Genomic DNA, 6,000 nt, shown 5'->3' on the forward strand with positions numbered 1-6,000 from the left:
ATGACAATATTATTTAATAATGTATTTTAATTATTAAATAATTAGTTTTGGCATTTAAAAGGTTAGAATTGGAAAATTGGCATTTTTGAGAAAATAGAGATAAAATTTGATAAAATTGCAAAATTAAGTGGGGCCCTTTACAACACCTATGGCCGGCCACTTATAAGGCTTTTTCAAATTATTATTTTCATTATTTTAATGCCAAATAATTCTAAACTTAAACCTAGTAAGTTGCCTATAAATAGAAAGTGATGGCTCAGTCAAAAACAAGTTTTTAATAAGCCTTTCTGACAGAAATTTCTCTCTTCAGAAAACTGAGCCTTCCTCACTCTCTACCTTGGCCGAAATACTTCTCCCTCTTTTCCTTCATCTTTTTCGTGACCCTAGTGAAAGAGTAAGTGCCCACACACAGCAAGCAGTAACTCAATCATAGATTGGAAGACTGTGAAGGATCAAAGCTTGAAGAAGAAGGAGATTCGGGCTCAGATCTTGATTATACTCTGCTACAGAAAGGAATCAAGGGTTAGAGATCTGAGTGGAAGGAGACATTTATTCCGCTGCATCAATGTAAGGTTTTCTTAACTTTATATGTGTTTATTTTATCGTTTTAGAAAGTTCATATTTAGGATGTTAATAAACATACTTGTGAGTAGATCTAAGATCCTGGTAAAATAATTCCCAACAATAAATTATATATATATATGTTACATCATAAAGCAACCATCTTCATAATATCATGTTGCCTAATCCGGCAAGTCGATGCTTTAATTTGATAATCTTGTATTGCATCGCCTAATCAGGCAAGCTCGTGCCATAGCCTAACACCCATATGTCACATAACTTGATCACCTAATCAGGTGAGCCTGTGCCAAAAACCAGCACCCATATATCATATAATTGCATCACCTAATCAGGTGAGCCTGTGCCATAATCTGGCACCAATATCACATCGTCTAATCAGACGAGCCCGTACCTACGCCCGATACTTATCATATGTCATTGACGCCCGTATCTATGCCCGATATGTTGCCAGGAAAATCGCATCACCTAATCAGGTGAGCTCGTTCATATGCTCGGTACTCATCATATATCACTGACGCCCGTACTTATGCCCAGTACGTCCCAAGGAAAATCGCATCACCTAATCAGGTGAGCTCACACTACTACAAATAACCCTTTCTATGTCCCTTTTTCATGTCCAACAAAAATAGAGTTGGACATAAAAAAAATTTTGGGAGATTTTTTGTCCAACATTACTAGACTAGAAAAAAAAATTATATTAACTCCAACAATATTAGACTTAAAAGTGTACAAGGACGTGATGTATTTAAAATTTAATTAAATAATTATTTTTATTAATTTTGGGTACCACGTCTTGCTAGACGTGAAGCTTACTTTAAAAAAATATTAAAACTATGTGAGAATAATCAATCAGGCCTATATCCTTCTCTATTATTATTATTATTATTATTATTATTATTTAATATTTATTATGCATCCGTCCCTATTATATTAATATAAAAAGTAGATAAAATACCGTACCAACTTTAATTTTCTCTCTTACGTTGTTAATTGTTATTATTATTATTTTATAAAAAAATCCCTCAAATATAACTCATTTCTCTCTCTATCTTATTCTCATCAAATGAAGCCCTAGCAGAGCAGCCGCCTCCCTCTTTCTTCTCTTCTCATCTGGGTTTCTTCTTCCATAGAAGCATCTCCATTGTTGATAGTTGACACCACAAGTATGTAGTGGTGTAAATAGTTCGAAACCGGTGAGCAAGAAGCGATGGTTGGGAGCGAAGAAGGCCTGTGATGGAGATTTAAATAGGTAGCAGTATCATCTGAGTCATTTTAAATTTTCTATTGGCTACTGTAAAACAAATCTGAGGTTTTTTTTTTTCTTATTTGAATCTAAGGTTGTTGTTTGATATCTAAGAGTATTATCTGAGCCCACTCTGCTTTTTTCTATATCTATAGTGCTTCGATTAATAATAATATTAGAAGTATGATAACGGTAGATGCAAGGAAGTCAAACTACCAAAAGATTGTCACCATTTAGATGAAATTGTCGATAATTCGCTTGCCGCCTGAGAGGTCATCCAACGCCCTGTCTCCACCGTGAAAGAGCTGTTAGATAAATTAACAATAAACCCAAAATCTATTTGTATATAATATAGAACACAATAATAATATATGATAATTAAGTATATGCGTACCTAATTGATCCATAGTGATTACCACAATTTGATAGTGCAATACTATCAACTAAGTCTTTCTCCCTAGATCTCTAAAGCAGAAGTAGTTTATTTATCTGATTATCAAAAGGTATTCAATAGTGATGAGAGAATATGTATTTATAGAGTTAGGGATGGGACTTAGCTACAAAATCTTAGTTGGACTGGGCCTGCTCATTAAAGGCTTCAGTTAACTAGAAAAGCCCACACTTGTGCTTCACCTAGACTTTACACACAGATGCTAAGCCCATTCACAATTGATCACCAACAATATGGACTAACACATCAAAGAACTATCCAATCAACCCAAGTTTTAATAAAACCAATAAAATTTCATGTAAGCCCAAATAAAAAGTCTAACATTCTCCCACTTGGGCTACATTAATTTTATTACATGTATATGTATTATATTAAAATAATTTTGTTTGAAAACGACTCATGGGTTGAACAATAGGAAAATATTTGTGGCCACTTTAAAAATGATAGTTCTTTGATAGCATCTCAACATACCAGTCCAATTTAAACTTTGATAATGAACTATGACAATCATATTGTTTTTAAATCAACAAAAGACATTCATAATCATAAATACCAAAGTATTAAGTTGACATGGTCAATAAGTCTAGTAGTGTGGTAAGGAATTATGTTCAACATGTGATCAATTTAAAATAACATAATATCCTTATCAGTCCTCAACTTCACTGATACCGTGATGCTTAATAAATAAGCTAATGAAATTAATCATACACCACTTAAAATAAGTTAGTGTCACTAAATATGCTTAAAAAAATTAAGCCAACAAAATATCATTGTGATTAAGCAAATAAATTTAAAAGACAATGATCACAACAATATGAACCACATGCTTTCAATTCAATCATTCTCGAGAATATAACAAAACATAATTGAAAACATATCCATTCAATAATAACATATTGAAACATAAAATGTAGTTCATAACCTTATTTAGAAAATTATAAATAATAATTTCTAAAAACAAACAGAAAACAAAACTCCCACTAACCCAAAAGATCAAAAGATTCTAAAATTCCCATATTAACAACATGTTTATTAAACAACACGACACTTAACACTTTGGTTAGAGGATCTGCTAACATCGACTCGGTCTTGCAATTTTCAATGATAATGTCTCCTTTCTTGACCAAGTCTCTGACAGTGAGATACTTTATTTCCATATGTTTAGAAGCACTACTAATCTTGTTATTCTTTGAAAAGAAAACAGCAGCATTATTATCACAATAGATTAGCATAGGTGTGGAAATAGAATCAACCACTCGTATCTTCGAAATAAAATTCTTCAGCCACAAAGCTTGCAAAGATGGCCCATAAAAGCAACAAACTCAGCATACATAGTAGATGATGTGATCAAAGTCTGTTTAACACTCTTCCAAGAAATAGCAGCACTAGCCAAGGTGAAAATATAGCCAGAAGTTGACTTTAAATCATCTACACAACCACCAAAATCTGAATCTGAATAACCAACAACTCGAAGATTGTCAACATGCTTATACACAAGCATAAAACTCTTCGTTCTTTGCAAATTTCTCAAAACTTTCTTGGCTGCAACCCAATGATCATGGCCAGGATCAGATAAATATCTCCTAAGAACATTGACTACGAAAGCTATGTCAGGTCGAGTGCAAACCTGAGCATACATCAAACTCCCTAGTACACTTGCATATGGGATGTTCTTCATGGCTTCTCTTTCCAAGTCGTTCTTAGGACATTGTTGCTTAGTGAACTTGTCCCCTTTCAGAATAGGAACAGAACCAACTTTACATAAATCCATGTTGAACCTTTTGAGCACACGATTAATGTAAACTTCTTGAGATAAGCCAAGAACTTTTCGATTCTTATCACGATGGATCTCAATCCCCAAAACATAGGATGCGTCTCCAAGATCTTTCATATCAAAATTGGTAGACAGAAAATTTTTGGTCTCATTTAGTAATGACAAATCACTGCTGGCAAGTAAAATATCGTCTACATAAAGAACAAGAAAAATATAACGACTCTCACTGATCTTCATAAAAATACACTGGTCAAACTTTTTCTCTACGAAACCAAACGATGTCACAACCTTGTCAAACTTCAAGTACCACCGGCGAGATGCCTGTTTGAGACCATAAATGGATCGTTTTAACTTGCAAACCAAATTTTCTTTTCCATTCTCCTTGTAGCCTTCAGGTTGAGACATATGGACTTCCTCATTCAATTCTCCATTCAGAAAAGTAGTTTTAACATCCATTTGATGCAACTCTAAATCAAAATGCGCAACTAAGGCCATAATAATTTTGAATGAATCTTTAGTGGAAAGAGGTGAGAAAGTTTCAGTGTAATCAATACCTACTCTTTGAGTAAAGCCTTTAGCCACTAAACGTGCTTTAAACCTTTCAATCTGTCCCTTTTTATCCCTTTTAGTTTTTAAAATCCACTTACAACCTATTGGTTTAAAACTATCAGGTAATAAAACTAGCTCCCATACACCATTTGTAAAGACCGCTTAGTTTAATTTGGAAATTAGCAGTTAATTATGTTTAATTATGAAAATTATTTATAGCTATTTAAATAATTATTTATACTGTTATTATTGAATTCTGAAATGCATTTTATGTCATTTAGAGATTTTCATAAGTTTACATTTCCGGTGCCCGGTAACATGGAACTCGGTGTTTGGCTCAGTAAAATCACAACTTAGTATATTAGTAGATTGGGACGGTTTATTAGACATTGGGAATGTCGGGAATGGCCGGGAACTTAGAATTTCCCAAAACACCCCTTTAGTGTTATTTATGTTATTTTAGTGTGGAGGGGCAAAATGGTCATTTTGCCCCAATGATATTTTGTCCTTTAGTGGACTTAGTAAATGAGTTTAATATGTTATTTGATTATTATTTTGACTGAAGTAAAAAGGGTTATGTGGCTTTTATGTATATTTTTCCAAACTTAGAAAAATTAGAAAATTTTCAAAGGAAAAGCTCTCTCTTTTTCCTCTCTAGTTTTGGCCCTTTGAGCAGCAAGAAAAGTGGATTTTTCTCTTGGATTTCAAGCTGGTTTTAGCATAGATTTTGACCTCAAGTTGTTGGTAAGATCCTTGTAGCTCTTCCTTTTAGTTTCTTGAAGAATTTTGATGAAAAGATGATGTTTGCATGCTTAGTTTAGGTTGTGTTGCTGCTGTGATTTTGTTGTTGTTTGCTAAGATTTAAGCATGTTTATTTGAGGTAATTGAGCAGCTACTGATGCATGATAGTTAGGTTAATTAGAGTTATGGATTTTCTATGCAGAAAGCTTAAGTTTTCAAAGTGAAAATTGAGAAATTGGTGGCTGAGATTGTTGCATGAGCTTGTGTTTGTTTCCTGCAGTTTTAGTGAGCATGTTTAAGTAATTTTGGGCTGATTTGAATGCATGATATGTTGCTTAGTCAAGTTTTGAGTTTTAGAACTCAATCTTTGACCTTTAATGGTGAATTGAGTTTCTGTGGTTGAAGCTCGGTTTTGTTGCTTTAGAATTATTCCTTAGGGTCTAATTAGCAGGTCTGGAAGTTTTGGTATTGTTTGGATTTGATTTGATGAAGTTATGAAATTTTGAGTTCTGCCTGCGAGGAAACAGAATTCCGGTTGTGCAACCGGTCTGCCGGTTGAGGAATTTTCAGGAACCCTAGTTTTCCTCGTTTTTATGTTATTTGGGGTATTGCCATGATTTTTATCGATAGGGAAACTTTTAGTTCCTAGTTTAAGTCCTC

The sequence above is a fragment of the Cannabis sativa genome, chromosome 2 (genome assembly GCF_029168945.1).
Source record: "Cannabis sativa cultivar Pink pepper isolate KNU-18-1 chromosome 2, ASM2916894v1, whole genome shotgun sequence".
NCBI lineage: Eukaryota > Viridiplantae > Streptophyta > Magnoliopsida > Rosales > Cannabaceae > Cannabis > Cannabis sativa.